The sequence below is a fragment of the Dasypus novemcinctus genome, chromosome 1, assembly GCF_030445035.2.
Source record: "Dasypus novemcinctus isolate mDasNov1 chromosome 1, mDasNov1.1.hap2, whole genome shotgun sequence".
Lineage (NCBI taxonomy): Eukaryota > Metazoa > Chordata > Mammalia > Cingulata > Dasypodidae > Dasypus > Dasypus novemcinctus.
Window position 1 is genome coordinate 192,743,131 of NC_080673.1, and position 18,023 is coordinate 192,761,153.

General features: G+C 42.5%; 1 protein-coding gene and 1 long non-coding RNA gene across 13 annotated transcripts in view; one reads left to right on the plus strand and one right to left on the minus strand.

Moving 5' to 3' along the window:
* Positions 1–18,023, plus strand: part of LDB2 (LIM domain binding 2) — a 386,211-nt gene that overhangs the window by 227,843 nt on the left and 140,345 nt on the right. The window lies entirely within an intron of this gene.
* Positions 10,403–17,122, minus strand: LOC131279190 (uncharacterized). The gene is made up of 2 exons (XR_009186559.2): positions 17,033–17,122; positions 10,403–10,506 (listed from the first exon to the last, which is right to left on the minus strand). It is a non-coding gene; the product is annotated as an uncharacterized lncRNA (long non-coding RNA).

Sequence of the window (18,023 nt, forward strand, 5' to 3'; positions counted from 1 at the left end):
TCTGAAGGGGCCCTTTCAACTTAGAACTTCATGGACACAGAAAGGATTAGTGGAGAAGATCTGTATCTATATACGTGTGTGTGTGCACAAGATATAGAGAAAGCCACAGTAACACAGTGCAAGAGTAGTGTGTGGTACTCCTTGCTTCCACATAAAATTGGCAGGCATCACTCTGCCGGTCCTGTTTGGGTGCTCTTTGGCCACTGCTTGTTCTGTGCTCTGTGTGCATCCTACCCTAGTTCAATCTCACTGCAGATCCTGCTCGCTGAATTTACATGTGCCATTTGCAGGAGCTCTGGCCTGGTATGTGAACTGCACATAGTCATCCGGTTTCACCTATATGCAGTTGTTTTCTGAATGGAGAGAGTAAAGCTTGAGAGCACAGGCTTTGGTATCAAACAAAGCTGGACTTGGAGCCTGGCTTCGTTCTCCCCCAAGCTCTGGACCTTTGACAAGTTATCCCCATACACATCAGTTCCCTCATTTATTAAAAAGCAAATGGGAATAATGATACCTCCTCAAAGGGTTGCTTTCCAGGTTAAATGAAACCACTTATCCAACGTGCTTAGCCAAAGCCACCATGACCAGCATGTGGCAAACCCTTCCGAAATGGGAGCTCCTGCTGCTGACACCTGGCAGTAGCATCTAGGAGTGGGCTAAGCCTCCAGCCAGCTAGGTGGTTCTCTGCTGCTGCATGCCTCCTGTGGCAGCACCCTCCCTGCTGCTGCCACCTTGTGCAGAAAGACCCAGGCAGCTGCCTGTCAGCCCCAGGGACCTGCCTCATCTGCCCTGCCCTGCACTGCACTGGTGGTTGCTGCTGAAGCCGCAATGAGGGATCCTTAAAACAATACCCCCTTTATTTAAAGTCGTTTGTTTTATGGGTATTCTTTTCCCTTCTTACCCAGTTCCCCCATCCACTTGCTAGAGACTGGCTCCATTCCCACTGCTTGCTGGCCACCCACATAGACAGCAGTTACTGGGGGCTCTGGGGCCCATCAGACTCCAGGTCAGATCCCCTTTCATGCCCTTCCACACTGGTAACTTGGAATCATTCACTGAAGTCTTTTATGCCTCATTTCCCTGATACGACTCATAAAGTGGTTGTAAAGCTAAAATGTAATATAAAAAAACAAAAACAAAAACAAAACACTAGCCCAGTGCCTGGTACTAGCACGTGGGAGGCTGTCTCCTGGCATTAAAGAAGCAGTGTGAGTGGCACTGGATAAGGGTCCACTCCCCCACCTGTTTATTCTAAACATGGTTAGCCCCAGTTCCAAAACATGCACATGTCTCTGTCTTAAAAATCACATGATCGTTTCTACCGTCATATATTCTCACGTGTTAACTTTTCTGCTGAGCTCCTCTTTGACTCAGGCCTACCACAGAACCCTGCACAGAGGAAAGATGGCTTCTGTTTTATAGGAAAGAAAGGAAAAAGCTTCCCTGAATGGATCTGAATGGATGAGTGCTCATTAGTCCCAGTGGCTAGATACCACTCAAAGGAGGGTCTGGTAGTGTTTGCTTTCTAAAGAAGGCCAAGCTCAGTTTACTGTTTCCTTAACTCACCCTCTTCCTCAGTATTCCCATCCTTGGAAAGAGGATTCTGAACAAGAAGCACCTAGCATTCCATTAGTGAACTTGCCTGGTTTTCCCCCCACAAGTTTTAGAGGAAAATCAGAAGATCTAAATATATATGAAACCAAGAAATCCTCCTCTCTCACTTCATATTCCCTAGTCTAAAGGAAAAGAGAAGTAAGGCTTCCTTTAGGGAAACCTTCATGGTTAGAACAGAGGAGGAGTGGGAGGCAAAAACAAGGGAAGAGGAATAGGAAGCCAAAAAAGGAGACGTCAAAAGGGTGAAAACTGGATGAATCAGGACAATGTGTTTTGTAGGAAGAATAATGACCTGTACTTAAAACAAAAACAAAAACAAAACAAAGAAAACAGAATAATCACTTTTATCTTAGTGTGGTACTGAGCACTCCAATCAGTCCTTCATTGATTGATTGATTGATTCAAAAATACATGGAGTTAACTAGGCTCTGTTCCAACACCAAGAAAAATTTGACTGGCACTCCTGACTTGGATTCTGACTGTCTCCCTGCCTTATCTGTTTTCCGATACCTCAGTGGTTTGCGGGGAGCGGTCTCTGATTTTCAGGTTCATGGAGAAGGTTGGTTTCAGGTTTGCTGTCACAGATGTCACCATTTCGGCCCAAAGAGCCTTATCTCTTGCATGTGAGCAAGAGCACAATCCATGGAGTCACACAGTCCTCCCCACATGGTCTGACTTTGGGCGACTTATCTAAACTATAGGAGCCTCAGCCTTTGCATCTGTTAGAATGTGAATGGAAATGCCGTCCATGGAGCAAAACTGTACAAGAACCATGAGAAAGTGCTATGATGCCAGCATTCTATGACTGGCCTGACGAAGATAATAACCCTTCGTCCTTCCTCCTAATTGTGTGTCCTGCAGCCATCCCCTCGGTGTGGGTTATTGGCTTTGGCACAGGAAGAAAGTATTGGGATTTGTGCTCTTGTAAGGAGCTGGTGAAGGCAGCTGGGGGAAGGTTCATTCCTGGCTGCTCTGTGTTCTGAGATTTCTGTCCCGTGGGAGCTGAAGTCTTGGTGCATTGTGATAAACCTTGATTTATTTGTCATATTTATAAATTTTGACTTACTTTTACCTGATTTCTGATGATCACTTTCTAGAGAATGCTTCCAGATTCTAAGGGGGTTTGTGCAGCTTTAATTATGATACTAGGATAATGGGAGTGAATAAGGCTCCTTCAAGTGGATCATGGAATCTATATTTGGATTCAAATCACATTGGAGCATCACATCTCCTTCTGGCTCCTGCTACTTACTTTTGCATACATTATTTCATTTAATCCTTTCAGATGGGAGTGTTAGGTCCATTTTATAGATGAGGAAATTGAGGCTTAGAGGACTTACCTCATCCAAGGTGACCTACTCAGCAAGCTGTAGGGCTGTGTCTTCTGAGTTCAAGTCTAATGTTTTTTCCCAACATAGTTGGCCTCTCCATCTAAAAACAACTTGAGAAATGCAAAGGATATTTGAGGTAATCTCACCTAACTCCCTGATTTTAGGGAGGCAGAAATAAAGGCCTATTTGAGTTAAATGAGCCGAGTGAGATCACTTCCTCCAAACTAACAAAGCCAGAATTAGAAGCTGGTCTCCTGGGTCTCTGTTCATGAGCAGTGGTAAATAGTCTTTCTCATCAACTGCAAGTGTAATTTTTTAAACAGGAAGTTCCAAACAAACTGGAATGGTCTAGCTCCAGCCTCGAAGGGGGAAACCAAGGTCCTCTCCCAATCAAGCATGAGGAAGTTTCCACTTCGGGTTTTCTGCCTTCTTGTTTCTAGTTCGGGGCCAGTAAACCTCAGTCCATGGGCCAAATCCAGCTCAGGGCCTGATTTTGTAAACAGTTTAATTGGTTTGTTTACATATTGACTCTGGCTACTTTCATGCTACAAAGAGAGATTAGAAGTTGCCACAGAGACTGTAGGGTCCACAAAGCCTAAAATATTTACCATTTGGCACTTTTCAGAGAAAGTTTTCCAAGCCCTGCTTTATTGGGTTCTTGTTGGCCTACAGTTCTGACTCTAGTCTTTAATAAGTTATGTGGGGGCTATTCCCACACAGATGATAATGTATGGTGGCAATGTTATCAAATCCAAAATGCAAAGGTCCAAATGTTTCTAACTGGGCTCAAAAACCTGAATTTTCTTAATCTATACTTTTCTTCTCCTTAGAGAGCAAATTTAAAATAAGGCTTGGTTATCTAGATAATAGCACTCCACCTTTTCAAAGTGTTTTTCCCCATGAAACAAGAAATATAACCCTGTCAGCAGCTCAATAAGCCAAAATATGATGAATGAGCAATCAAGGAATATATACATATTTTGTGGAATAATCTTGATGATTTGAATTCTACTTGAATCCAGCCATTCTTCATGTGTTAGTTTCTTGCTACAATTGGATAGAAATAACTGCAGGCATGGTTTTTTTTCTTACGGTCATCTGGCTTGTGTTTCTGCTTGAACACATGGAAAACAAAAAAGTACTCAGAAAACACACACTAGATTTCAGCTGAGTTAAGTCGCCATTGGGATTGTTTTATTTGGCACATTTGCTTCCCATAATTAAAACCAGGTAGAACAGAAATTAGTTGCTAATGTAAAAATTGCCATAGCAAATAGAAAGTTTATGTCTGTGAAGAGCAGATTTCACTAACTGTGAAAGATATGACTAAGGCTCTCCTAAGATTGATTCCCATTTTCCTTAAAGGAAAATCATTGCTGGGAAGTGGCTGCTCAATGGGGAACTGTGAATCCAGGGCACATACCCTCTTCCTTGTCTCCTTGCTTCGAGGCAAGATATTATGATCAGTTACCACCAATAAAGTATGAGACAAGTGGTATGTGTTGCTTTTGAACTGATGTGGTCAAGAAGCTGGTGTGCCTTGCTCACTATTTCCTTGGCTGGGTGGAATCTAAAAACCAGAGGTCCCAAGAGTACTGCAGCCACAAGGCAGAAGGAGTCCTGGTCTTTGAATCCCTGTAAGCAAGGCTTCCTGTCCAAGTGCCACATCTGAGAGTGAATGAGCAATAAACAAACCTGGGTTATGCAGTGCTACTGAGATGTGAGGGCTTGTCTGTTATAGCAGCTAACATTACTTTACTTAATATGCTAATCAATGATTTTTTTCTTTCATGACACCTCCCTAATGTGAACAATTGCTGGTGGCAGGAGTGCATGCCCTCTTCCACATGGATACTTCACCACATTTCTTTTTTTCTTTTTTTTTTTTAAGATTTTATTTATTTATTTAATTCCCCCCCTCCCCCGGTTGTCGGTTCTCTGTGTCTATTTGCTGCGTCTTGTTTCTTTGTCCCCTTGTGTTGTCGTCAGCGGCAGGGGAAGTGTGGGCGGCGCCATTCCTGGGCAGGCTGCACTTTCTTCCGCGCTGGGCGGCTCTCCTTAGGGGGTGTACTCCTAGCACGTGGGGCTCCCCTACGCGGGGGACACCCCTGCATGGCAGGGCACTCCTTGCGCGCATCAGCATTGTGCATAGGCCAGCTCCACACGGGTCAAGGAGGCCCGGGGTTTGAACCGCGGACCTCCCATGTGGTAGACGGACGCCCTAACCACTGGGCCAAGTCCGTCTCCCAACATTTCTGAGGAATTCTACTCCTGAGTTCTTTGTTTGTTGGCCCTTGGGATGAGAAAATATTAGAACTCAAAGGAACTTCAGAGATTACAGTCCAATCAACTTCTTTTACAGATAAGAAAATTGAGGTTTGTAAGTGACATCAGTGATTCGATCAAGATCAGAAGGCAGTGGCAGTACAATAGCTCTAGGATTCAGGTGTCCTCATTCCCAAACAATGTTTTTAAGGTTTTTTTGTGTTGTTTTTTAACTTCACCGTGGTGTACATTTTTAAGCTGTGTTAGTTCATACTTGAAATTAGCTTAGCTCATAAGGTTGGGGAAAAATGCAATATTAGTATTAAGGCAGGAAGTCTGCCAGTGTGACACCTTCCAGCTGTACAGTTATCTACAAGTGGAATTTTCCATACAGGAATATATTTGGAGATAAATACAGTTGTTGCTTTTGTAATGGATCATCTAAGGTGACATATTATTATCTCCTGGATCCCATAGCATTTATTTAACATTACTTCTCATTTATCTCCGGGACAAAGAGCTCCCAGGATGAGTTTGTCGGGTTGAAGAACTACATAAATGCAGTTTACCAGAGAAATTTGTAAATAAGAAGGGACAGCCACCAAAGTACCTATCCTAGGGTTAGAGGGGCTGTTCGGTAGCTCAGTCCTGTGCCTCACATGGAAAGTGGGACGAGTTACAGATTTTTAGGGATGTTGTTGATTCTACACAGGAGTTCCAAAAAGTAGCACCCTGTTTCCCCACTTTGGTTCTAGACAGGTAGAAAAACAAATAGCTTAAGGATCAGACGGAAATCTCACCTTTACTCATGAGAGGCCAGGTTGGAGGACTTGGCATATATTCTCTTTGCCCAGTGCTTCCTCATTCTGAACCCCGGAAGTGGCACGGGCAAAGCTGGATGGGGCAAGCCTCCTCCCATGGGAGCCAAATTGGCTGCTGAAAGAGCAGCAGTCTTCCTGCAGGAAGAATGGAATTACTGAGCTGAGCGTGTCCAATTATTCTCCCCAAGTTCATCGATCAGGTCCACCCCTCCACCTCCTCAGGAGAGAGTGTGTTGAGGGGACATCAAGAGATCAGGAGACTTAAATTAATTGAGTGTGTGTCATAGGGAAGAAACATTAGGCATTGGGAAGCAGCATTCCCACTAACAGGCAGGTAGTATGGAGGAGTAGGAATGAACATTTACTGTGTATCTGCCAATGCTTGTCATTGATCTAAGCTTTGCAAAATAGCGCTGGTTGTCCTTGCAGCCATCTTTTGCGGAAGCCTCATGGTCAATGAGGAGGCAGAGCTTTCAGTTGGTTAACAAGGGAGTTCTGCTGGCAGTGCCTACTACTTCCCTTCATCCTACAGGCATGATCGTATTTATTCACCCCCTTAGAGAGATTAAATAGACTTCTTTTTAGGGCTGATAGAACCTGAATTGGGATCTCTTTTATTTTGACTAGTTACTTTTTGACTCCTTCTGAGCATTGCTTTTTTTTTCCCCAGCAGGTTAAAACCATTATTATGTGGGAACACACTATAACTATGTATTTAAGACCCAGATCTCATCAACTATTGTACACGATTGTCTTCTGTCTGTATAGAATAAACACGTTGATGAGCAATGTTCAAAATGGCATGTGAGTTTTATTTTTTAAAAAAGAAATATACTCACCTGGAAAATCAGTCAGTTCTGCTTATTTCTGTAAATCTTCATTTATAAATGGGCTTCCATTTCCTACGTCTGAGTGGTTTAAATGATGCTATTAAATGTGGATGCAAATTCCCCAGCTCTCAAGTTTGCAGAACTGGGAGGTATACATCTTTTTAAAATAAAGAATAGAGTACATTTCAATAATTCACATCAATTGCAGTGAAATTCTTGTATTAAATTGTTATTGTTGTGTAACAAATCACCAAAACTTAGTGGTTTAATATAATGCCCATTTATTATTTCACTGTTCTTTAGGCCAAAAGTCTGGGTGGGCTCAATGCATTCTCTTCTTAGGGACCCACAAGACAAAAGTCACGATGTCGGTTGGGCTGGGCTTTTATCTGGAGTTTCTGGGGGAAGAATTCACTTCCAAGCTCAGTTTCTTGTGGTTTTGGTTTCTGGATATTGACAGGGGAAAGCTCTGATCTCCTAGAGGCTGCCTGTATTCCTTGCCATGTGTCCCCTCCATCTCCGTAATAGAGGACTTGCCTCACCTGGAATTCTTCTCACATATTCATCTCTAACTTCCTCTTCTACAACTGGAGAACACTCTTTGCTTTTAAAGTGCTGATGTGATTGTGTCAGGCCCGCTAGGATAATCTCTTTCTTTTATGGTCACCTGATTTGGGACTTCAATTACATCTTCAAAATTCCTTAGCAGAAAGCACCTAGGTTAGTATTTGATGGTATAACTTGGGGCTGGTAATCTGGGAGTGCCATTTTAGAATTCTCACTGCAACAATTCTGTTATCTTGTGACTCTTCGTCTTCATGGTGTATCCTCAAATTTAACTGAATTGAATGTGGGCATTTCTGAAGAGTATGATAGGAAGATGCAGGTATGTTAGATTTCATGAGGTTTTTGTTTGTTTACTTTTGTTTCTACATTTTTGTCTTTCATCAATTCTGTATCCTCTGCCAGTTAATGTGGAGAAAAGCTTAAGTATATACTAGTAAGAGCATGGCTTTGGGGTTAGCTAGACCAGGGTTCCAATTCATGCTGCTATGCTTACTTGCCATATGGCTCTGCAGATGCTAGGTAGCCTTTCTGAGCCTCAATTTTCCACTTCTCTAAATTAGAGACAATGCCTTCCTAGGTGGTCTTCATGACAATAAATGAGATAAATAGGTCCTCAGTGCAGTTCTGTACATATTGCAAGGACACTGCAAATGGTTATTATTTTAATAGCTCATGTAGTAAGCTTTAAGAAGATAAGTACTGCAATTGATCCCCAGAGGTGTTTGTTAAGTGCAGTTGGTAAAAGAAGATAAGACTGGAGCAGATGGAGTTCCATCTCCATTTCACTGAGTCTAAAGGCGGGTGAATATTGGAAGTAGCTCTGAGTGAGGGAGAGGAATGAGAAAAAGAAAGATGTTCTAAAAAGAAAGAATAATTGAGCCTGAACGAAAAACAATGGAGAAATAGGGACTTACCCATGTTCTTGTTCCCTGCTCTGGGCAGGCTGACTGGTGGGTGCTTTGGGGAGGACCCTTGGGCTGCCCCTCCCTGTCCTTAACCTTCATCAGCTCCTCTCCCTGGAACATCCTTATGCCCCACCTCCATTACCTTCTCCCCAGTATCTCCTGGAAGGTCTCCCTGACCTCTTCAATCTCAGTGACCGATTACTGAGATTTGGCTTTAGAGTGTAAAGTTTAGGAGCACACATACCAAAGGTGGACCACCACCATTCAAATCCTGCCCCTGGCCCTGCCCCTTATGAGTCATGTGACTGCCAAGAGGTCACTTCACTTCTCTTTGCCTCATTTTTCTTATCTGTGAAGTGGGGATGAAACTGATAGTATCTACCTCACAGGGTGCTTGTGAAGATTAGCACTGCTTTTTATTGATTGTGAATAAATTTTTTATTTAGTTATCTCAGAAGACCCTTCAAGTTTAGAAAAGAAGCTTAACTCCTCTGTCCAGCTTCAGGACCACCCCTGAACTCTGCTCATCCTTCTGTTATTCCTTCATTAGCTTCTTTTATCTCCACTCCCTACTCACCCCACCTCCACTGCAACATGATTCTCTTCCTCAAACATTTGAATGCATGAAGTACTTAAATAGTTATTGTCGTGTGTAACTCTTGCCACAGCCCTGCAACACAGAATATTTTTATCCCTAACTACAAATGAAACTGAAGGTCAGGGAAGTTAAGTAACTTCCTCAAACTCACTGCTTGTAAGTGAGAGGCCAGGAATCAAATCTCTCCTTGTGTGACTCAAACATGGAAGCCCATGGCCTCTGTTCTGGTCAAGGCATTTGGCATCTGGCATGAAGCTCCTCCTACTTCTGCCCTTTGCCCTTTTCTTCCATCTCTCCAAATCTGACTAACCTTCAATGCTGAACTCATACTCCACCAAGAATCCCTTCTTGACTTGACTCTCATTTTCCTCTTCTTTTTTGTATTTTTATAGTGTTTACAGCATAGATCACATTTTTTTTACATCAAGTATGATGTCATTCTTACTTCTCATCACTTTCAAACGTTTCTAATCCATGACTTTTCATTTGGATTGTAAACTTCTCAAAGGTAGATATGATTTCCTAGAACTATTTGTATCTCAAGAACTTAGCATTTTTCTTATATATAGTGGATGGTGAAGAATGCTTCCTGGTTTGAGAGAGTTTTTCCTCTTCTGTGTAATTCCCTATAACACCTGCGTACTGTGCCCTGTACAAAACAGTAACCTTATAAGGGATGCTGTAATCCAGGCTAAGGAGCTTTCCCTTCATCGACATCAGTGTCTGCACAGTAAAAACATGATGGTGTTGGCTTCTACTCTCTAGTAACAATGGGATGGTATAAAGACAGAGACAGACTGGTCTTATTGTTCTTGCACAAATATCTTCTAGAATTTTTACATGGCTCTTGGACACTGAGTTGGGAAACACACTCCAGGACGTGAGCTAGACGGAGCATTTGGATTCACTTGTAGATGAGGTGATTTCACACACACACACACATACACAAGTCCACAGCTCCCTCGAAAATGGGAAATTGAGTGTGCAGAGCATGCAGACTTGATATTACTCAGTTATAAATTATGTTTCCTCTTGGGCTCTCCAAATAGAAGATTTTAATGAGTATAGAATGCTGCTCTCCTTGTTATTATTTATAAAAGCTTAAGGAGCACCTTTCAGTATTGCCAAATATGCCCCCTTCATCTGACAAGCATTTTTGTTTAATCAAATACAGACAGATATATGTATTTTAGTGGAATTCTAAATCATCTTATAATAAAGAAATGGGAGAGTCTATGCATGAATAAATCAAATCTGGAATTGATTTATTTTTATGTTTCAACATATTGAATTGAACTGTGTTTAAATAGGAAAAGTTAACACAGACACTATAATGACAGATCATTAGAGCTAATATTTTAAAATGTTGAACATATGTTATATCAGTGCTATTAATACATGAAGACATGCATAGTTTTCAAGGTGTAAGAGCGTTTGGGATCAAGGCCAATATAATAACCACCAAAATAAATAATTTTGTTCACTTTGATTATTTTTATTGTTTTTGCTGCTAATTGAAAATTTTCTTTCATTTTGTAGTCATTTGGTCCTGTAACATCTGCAGTCTTGTCTTCCCTGTGAAACACATGGTCCATGAGAACAGGGGCCATCCTTTTTTTCTCTTTGTGCCTATTTTTTTTTGTCCCATAAAAGTGCCTGGCACAGACAAGACCCTCAGTGAATCAGTTGAACTACTATTATCTACATAAGAAACTTGCCTTGTTATTCCTTTGTGTTACTTAATTTATATCGAATTACATAGAATATTAGCAAGACATAAAATCAGAGTGCACATGGGATTAAATTGCATAGAATTACACACACACACAAGTGCATGTGGGTAGATGGAAATGAATCAACTTCCATTTCCGTGCTGTGACATTGCACTACAGTTATGCAAGATGTTATTATTGTGGCTAAGTGTATTCAGGAGCACTCTGTATTATTCCTTACAATGGCATATGAATCTACAATTATCTCAAAATAAAAGTTAAAAAATACAAAATGAGTACATCCAAGGTACAGAAGAGGTCCTGTGACAATATTTAGAATTGTATACACAAGTTAAAAATTTGTATACCCATTGTTCATAGTTTCCATTTATGTAAACATGCGAGCAAATAATGAATTTATTTTAAAGGACCTAACTATTAAATTAGATATTTTGGTGCTTTGTGCTGAATAAGAACAGAAGTCAGATACTTCTCACTTAACGTGGAAGGGAAGTGTATTTGTGCTATCAGTAGATGAGATATTAATTTTCTCTAATTTTCTTCTGGGAAATGATAATAACAATGAGTGTTTATTTGGTGACCGCTGTGTACCAAATACCACACTTTCACAGGTCTCAAGTGATGTCAGAAAATGCCTATATTGACAGGCAGACAGACCAGGGTTCAAGTCCTGACTCAGCAGCTGTACTTCCCTCTGTGCTCTAGATATCTTCTCAGTTTCCTTATCCATCAAATTGGGGTGAAGGATAATCCATACCTTATAAAAACATAGCATATGGAAATGAAATGCTAACACATACACATCTACCCCAAGGCTGGGCACAGACCAATACTTGGGCACTCAGCAAATGGTAGGTCCTCCTGAATTATCACTCGGAAACCTGGGCCCCCTCTTCTTTCACCTTCTCCATGGCGACGGCTCTTATCTTGGCATCTCAAAGATGAAGCACAATCTCTCCCTGTGGTTTGTTGCTTATATTCAGTGGCAGATGCTGGGAGAAACTGCAACCAGCTTTGGGATTCGGAACCAGAGGCCTGTGATGGATTATTACAATTTCCTATCATGTAATTGCTTTTCTGTTTGACCAAAGGTACCTCGTTTAATCTATTTCTAATTTGTTTTAAACCGTTAATTCTGGAAAGGCATAAAATGGGAAATATTCTTAGTGGAATCTCTCCAACTTCCTTCCCCAGCACTGCTTCAGTTGAGTTAATGTATGGGAGAACACTTGGTAAATAGTAACGTGATACACAAATGTACAACATTACTGTTATTATTATTATTATCTTTGGTCTAATTTCCCTATGGGTTCTCTTTATGTTTTGGGCACAGACACCCCATGGAATTTTATGGGCCTTTTGGAAGTGGGGAGAGGAAGTACAAAAGACAGGGGATAGTCTAAATTTGACATTCTCATTTCTCCTCTCTTTCAGCAGGAACCTCTCTTTTCAGTGCAGCTCAGTTTCTCATCCTTTATACTGTTGAGATTTGGGGCAGAACAAATCTTTGTTGGGTGTGGAGCATTACCTGTTCTAGTTTGCTAGGCTGCTGAAATGCAGATAGTGTGAAATGAGTTGGCTTTGAACAATGGTAAAGTTTTGAGGCTGGAAAAAATGCCTAAAATCAAGGCATCATCAGGCGATGCTTTCTCCCTGAGGACCAGCTGCCAGGGACTCTCTGTCACATGGTCAGACACATGGCAGCGTCTCCTGGTCTCTCCCTTCTCTCCTGAGTTTTGTTGCTTTCAGCTTCTTGCTTCTGTGGCTCATTCTCTCTCTCTCTGCCTCTCCATCCCATTCATAACGGACTCCAAAGAGGATTAAGACCCACCCTGGGCCATGCCTTCACTGAAGTAACCTAATCCAAAGCCCTCCTTACACTAGCTTTACACCCACAGGAATGAATTCACTTTAAGAACATACTTTTCTGGGATCCATATCGTTTCAAACTATCACACCTGTTCATTGTAGGATGATGAGCAGCATTTGTAGCCTCTACCCATTATGTGCCAGCAGTGCCCCACCAGTTGGGGTGACCAAAAATCTCTTCAGACCTTGCCAAATGCCCCCTAAGAGGGGGGCAAAAATTACCTAGGAATCATTTATTATGTAAAGGACCATGAGAAAGAGCACACTCAGCAGCATAGGAAGGGACCCCCAAAATTCTACAAAATCTAACCGTTCCTCAAAGCTAACCAAGCAATTTGCAGAGCCAGCTAAAATGCATAAACAGAAGACATATGTTAAATATTGTGAAAAGACCTAAGCTTTCTCTTTTTGCTACCAATTTTGTAAGTGACACATAGTCTTAGCCCCAAGGTCAAACACTGGGGCAGCAGGGATAAACTTGACTCTGTGGTTCTCATAGTTCTAATATTCATTCATCCATTCATTCATTCAACAGTCACTTACTGAGGACCCTCAATGTGTTTTTAACATGGTCTCAGTGAAGTATGTTCAGAATCACACCAAAGGTGGGAAGTAGGCCTAGTGTTAAGGCAGATCATATCATATAAAAACTTGGTTGTCTATAGATTTTTAAGCAAAGGCATCTCCTGGGAAGCAGATTCATGCCTTTTTCCCTAAAAAGTAAAAGTGTGGTAAATCGACCCTGCCTCAGAATCACAAACCCTTTTACTGCACACCAGCATCTTCACAACACGCTGGGAAGGAAGAAGGGAAGGGAGAAAGGAGGCAAGACAGGGAGGGAGGAAGCGAGGAAGGAAGGGAAGGATGGAGGAAGGCAGGAACCGAGAGGGCAGTTCTTTTCATCCCATTAAGGAAACACTCTTTCTTGGCTTCAGTTGGGAAAGAACATTGCTGTTGTTCGTTATTTTCTGATCGTGAGCAAGGCATCATGTTTCATTAGGGATTCTCAAGCCTGTTGACAGGACAGTGAAGCAGGCTTTTGTCAATGTTGGCCTCTTTTAGCACCCTGCCTAGAATATATCTCTTTCTGCCTCTGTGGCAAAGCTGCTGCCTAAACAGATTTTCTGTTTTTAATAAGGAGCAAGAAAGTTTTGTAGTCCTTCCCAGTAGTATCATTTAAAAAAGGAACTAGAACACAAGCAAACAAGGGCAGTGGTTCTTATTCCTTAACTCTTGTGTCTCTGTCCCTTAGCCGAGGGCTCACTCTCCTGGCTGGATCATGGGCTCAAAAAATAAGACTGAATTTTCAGCAGCCCTTCTCAGATTCTTTCCTTCTCTTTTGGAGACACTTTCACCCTGGGGTTCAGGAGACTTAGGGGTTATGCTTGCTGGCCTTGAAGCCAAACTGAATTGGTTTCTAATTGGTTTGGGCCACTCATAAGCTGTGTGACCTCAAGCCAGCTGGTTGACATCTCTGATCCTCAGGTGTTTTTCAGCTCTAAAATGGGATGATCTCTCACCTATGTCAAAGGACTGCTGAGGGTAATAAATGAGAAAACACCTAGAATGAGCTAGTAAATGGCCATGGCTACTGTTGTTCTTGCCAGGTGGGTTCTGCCATTGGGATCTTGGCCTTCTCCATGCACCTCCATACCTGGATCCAGGAGGCAGCCCGAGAAATTAAATCCCAGTGGACATCAAGTAGCATTTTCCCCACTGAGACTAAGGAACTGGTGAATCATTAACACACAGCCAAGCCAGCAGCAGCCCTGTGTGGAAAGCAGCTATTAATTCTTATGCCTGGCCACAGTAATCTAATTACAGCTCTCATCTCCTAACTACTTGTGGAGGCACACTCTGCGGGTTGTTTATGGGATGTGGTGGCAGCATCATTGTGTTTTGCTGGGTCCTCTGAGGTTTCACATATTCTCAAGGGCATGGACTCAGCCCATGGCAGGGGAAGGACTGGACCCCAGGATTCACTCATCCAGGCCTCTTTGCAGCCTGGAGAGGCTGGGATTCTGGTCAACCAAGTTCCCAGGCAACCTTGGCAAGGACTGCTCATCCAGTTGCCCACAGTTAACCCAAAGTTTGAATTGTTCCTTCTCTTACCCTTTCTGGGGATATGACTGAGCAGCTGGGCTGGAATGTTCCCCAGGCACTGACTGCCAAGGAAATCCCGAACTCACAGGGCAATGGCAAGTGAGCTGACATTTCCAGCGCATCAATAGCCAGGGACTGCATGAAGCCCTTTTTACACAGAGGGTCTCATTTCCTCCTCCCACCAAACCTGGGAGGCTAGCTTTTCACAGATGAAGAAACTGATGATGCACTGAAAGGAAAATGTGATCTCTAGTTCCCCTAAATAGAGATTTATAAGAATTTTTCTTCCAAGAGACACTTAGCTGATGTTGTTCCCATGGCTGATGGACTCTCAAGGGTATCCCTAAATTTTTTTTTATCCCCCCCACCCTTGCGTCTTGCTTGCTGTCTACTCTCTGTGTCCATTTGCTGTGCATTCTTCTGTGTGTCTGTATTATTTTTTTCGCTCCCCCCTTGCCTCTTGCTTGTTGTCTGCTCTCTCTGTGTCCATTAGCTGCACGCTCTTCTGTGTTTCTTTGTTTATTTTTTTTTACTTGTCTCTCTTTTTGTTGCGTCACCTTGCTGGGTTGGCTCTCTGTGTCTGTGGGACGCAAACTCAGAGCCTCCCATATGGTAGACTGGAGCCCAACTGATTGAGCCAAAGCCACTTCCCTGGTATCCCTAGATTTTAATAACCCTGCCCCCAAATTTTAAGAGGAAGTCATGTAAATTGGGCTTAAGCTCCTGTTTCTGTGTATGTGCTTTTTAAAAGGGATTTTTTCCAAGCATTTGAGTAATGATATCATCCAGTTAAAGAGCTATTTCTGAACACTGTGTAGATAAGACAGGCTGTGGGTTCTGCACACTTCCCCACGCTCCAGCTGTAACTAATTCCTTTTTACCCACATGGAAGCTTATCATAAATCAGGTGAGAATGCAGAGTTGTAGGTTTAAGATAATCCATGCAAAGCTCTTTGCACACCATTTCATATTATAAATACTCAATAAATAACAATAGCTAATCCACACATAGCCATCTATTGCATGCCAAACATTCTCTAAAGGCCAAAACATATTTTAACTAATTTAATCTTCCCCAAGATCTTTTTCAGATAAGAACTACTATTATCCCCACTTTACAGATGAGGACATTGAGGCACAGATGGTTAAGTAGTTTGCCCCAAGGTCATGTAGGTAGTAAGTGATGGAAATGGGGTTTAAACCAGCCAGCTTGGTTTAATACAGCTTTTACAGTCTTCCATTGCTTCCATGAATTATGCTTTATTTTACTGTGAGGTTGAATTGGTTCTGATTTGTATTTAAGAGTAAGTCAGTCCTACATACACATCAGGACTTGAGCTATTGTTGTCAGCGGTTGACTGTGAATGCCTCGCAGCTCGTGTTTGGACCAATGGACTATGACACCGCTCTTCAGAACAAATGCCCTAACAGTGCCCAGACCATTGCGGTGGGGACTTCATTAATATTTGGTGTGAGAGGAAGCTTGGCAGTCAGCTTCACCCGTAGGAGGTTCTCAGAAATGAGGAAAGAACCCTCTTCCAAAGCAGAGGAAGGTGGTAGACATGTGGGGACCCTGGTCAGGGCCGTCTGATCCCTGTGGGTGGAGATCACCACTGTGGAAAGGACCAGTGGGGTCACCCTACCTGGGGTTGCCATTTGCCGTGGTTGGCTTGTGTCAGTAAACTGCCCTTGAATCTTGGCTTTTGGTAAGGACCAAACGCAAGGAGTGTGGGTCTGTGGGCAACGTTGAGTGCTCATGAGTTCTTTGTATTCCTGTGGTTTGCCCCTTAGTTGCCATTTGTTTGTTTCATATTTTACTCATTTGGAAGACAATAGTCATAACGATAGATGATATTTATTGAGCACTTACTATATGCCAAACCATTTTCTAAAACGTCATTTAATCTTCATAGCAATCCTACAAGTAGGTCCTATCATCATCCCTATTTTATAGATGAGGGAATTAAGACACAGAGAGTGAATAACTTGCCCAAGGTAGAAGCGGGGGAGTCAGAACTCAAACCCCATACATTCAGTGTGGTCCAGGCACAATCAGCATGGTGCCCTCCCAAAAGAGGGAACTCATACTTTTCAAATATTTAGCACAGAATCTAGCTACAGGAAGTGCTTGATCCATGTTCACTATTACGGTAATTACTTCACCTGCAAAATGAGTATAAAAACATGAAGAGTACCCATCCACCCAGGTTACACAGGTTATTGGGAGATGAAGCAACAGCAGCAACTTTAAGTTCCTGAATGCTCACTCTGTTCAAGACATTGAACATGTATCATCTCATTTAATTAGTTCAGACCTCTCTGAGGTAGGTGTTATCATCCCCATTTTCCAGGCACTGAAACCAAGGTTTAATAGGATATTATCTTGCCAGTCTCACCTTCAAGTCCCAGACACGGAATCTGGATTTTCTGACACCGAATTCTGTGTTCTTCCCACCCAGTCACATGCTGTGACTTCCTGGGTTGCACAATCCCACAAGTAACTTTTCTGATCTTCTTTACCCTGATTATTTACTATTCCACTCGTCTCCAATGTGAATCTGAACTTCTGGTGGTTTTTTTTTCCACCATGTTTTTGTTGTTGTTGTTTTCAATTTTCAAAGTGCTGCGAAATCACCCTGTAATACAGACATGTTCTTTATATTGTTACTAACCAGCATTTTGAACACATACTGTGTGCCACCCAATATTCAAGGCTTCTTGCATCCAGGATTTTCCTTCATCATCTGTAAAACCTAGAATGGTATATATATGTCACCCCATTCATGGGTGAGGAAACCCCAACTCACAGAGTTTATGAAACATGCCCCAGGTTGCAGAGCCCATGCAGATCTGAGTCCAGAGTTCCTCCTGCTATACCATTTGTATAAACCCATGTGGAGGAAGCCTGAAATAACCACAGAGACAAGAACTGTCCTGTGGGAGTATATGGCTGATTGTCAGATGCAAGGAGTAGTGACTTCACAGAAGAGTGATGTTACAGTGGCCTTGAGAGGTTTCATAAAAGAAAAAAAAAAAAAGACAAACTGGAGAGAAAGAGAGAGGTGATGAAAAGCAAGGAGTCTGGGGAGGGTGAGATTCCATCTGCTGGAATCTCCTGCACCGTTGAGAAGAGCAGCGGGGGAAAAAGGGTCCACTCCTGGCCACCGTGGCCACCATTGTTTAATTTCTGGAATGTGTGAATGGATGACCCCTTCCTGACGCATGCAATGACTCTCTTCCTCTGCTAGTTTCCTGGAGCATCATCTTCCATGAGAGCCAGATGGTGCAAAAGTTGAGTGGAGACCCAGGGTGAGAGAGAAAGTGCGTGGTCTCCCAAGCCCTGCCATGACCTGGACATCCAAGGGCATGAAGGATGCAAACCCAGTC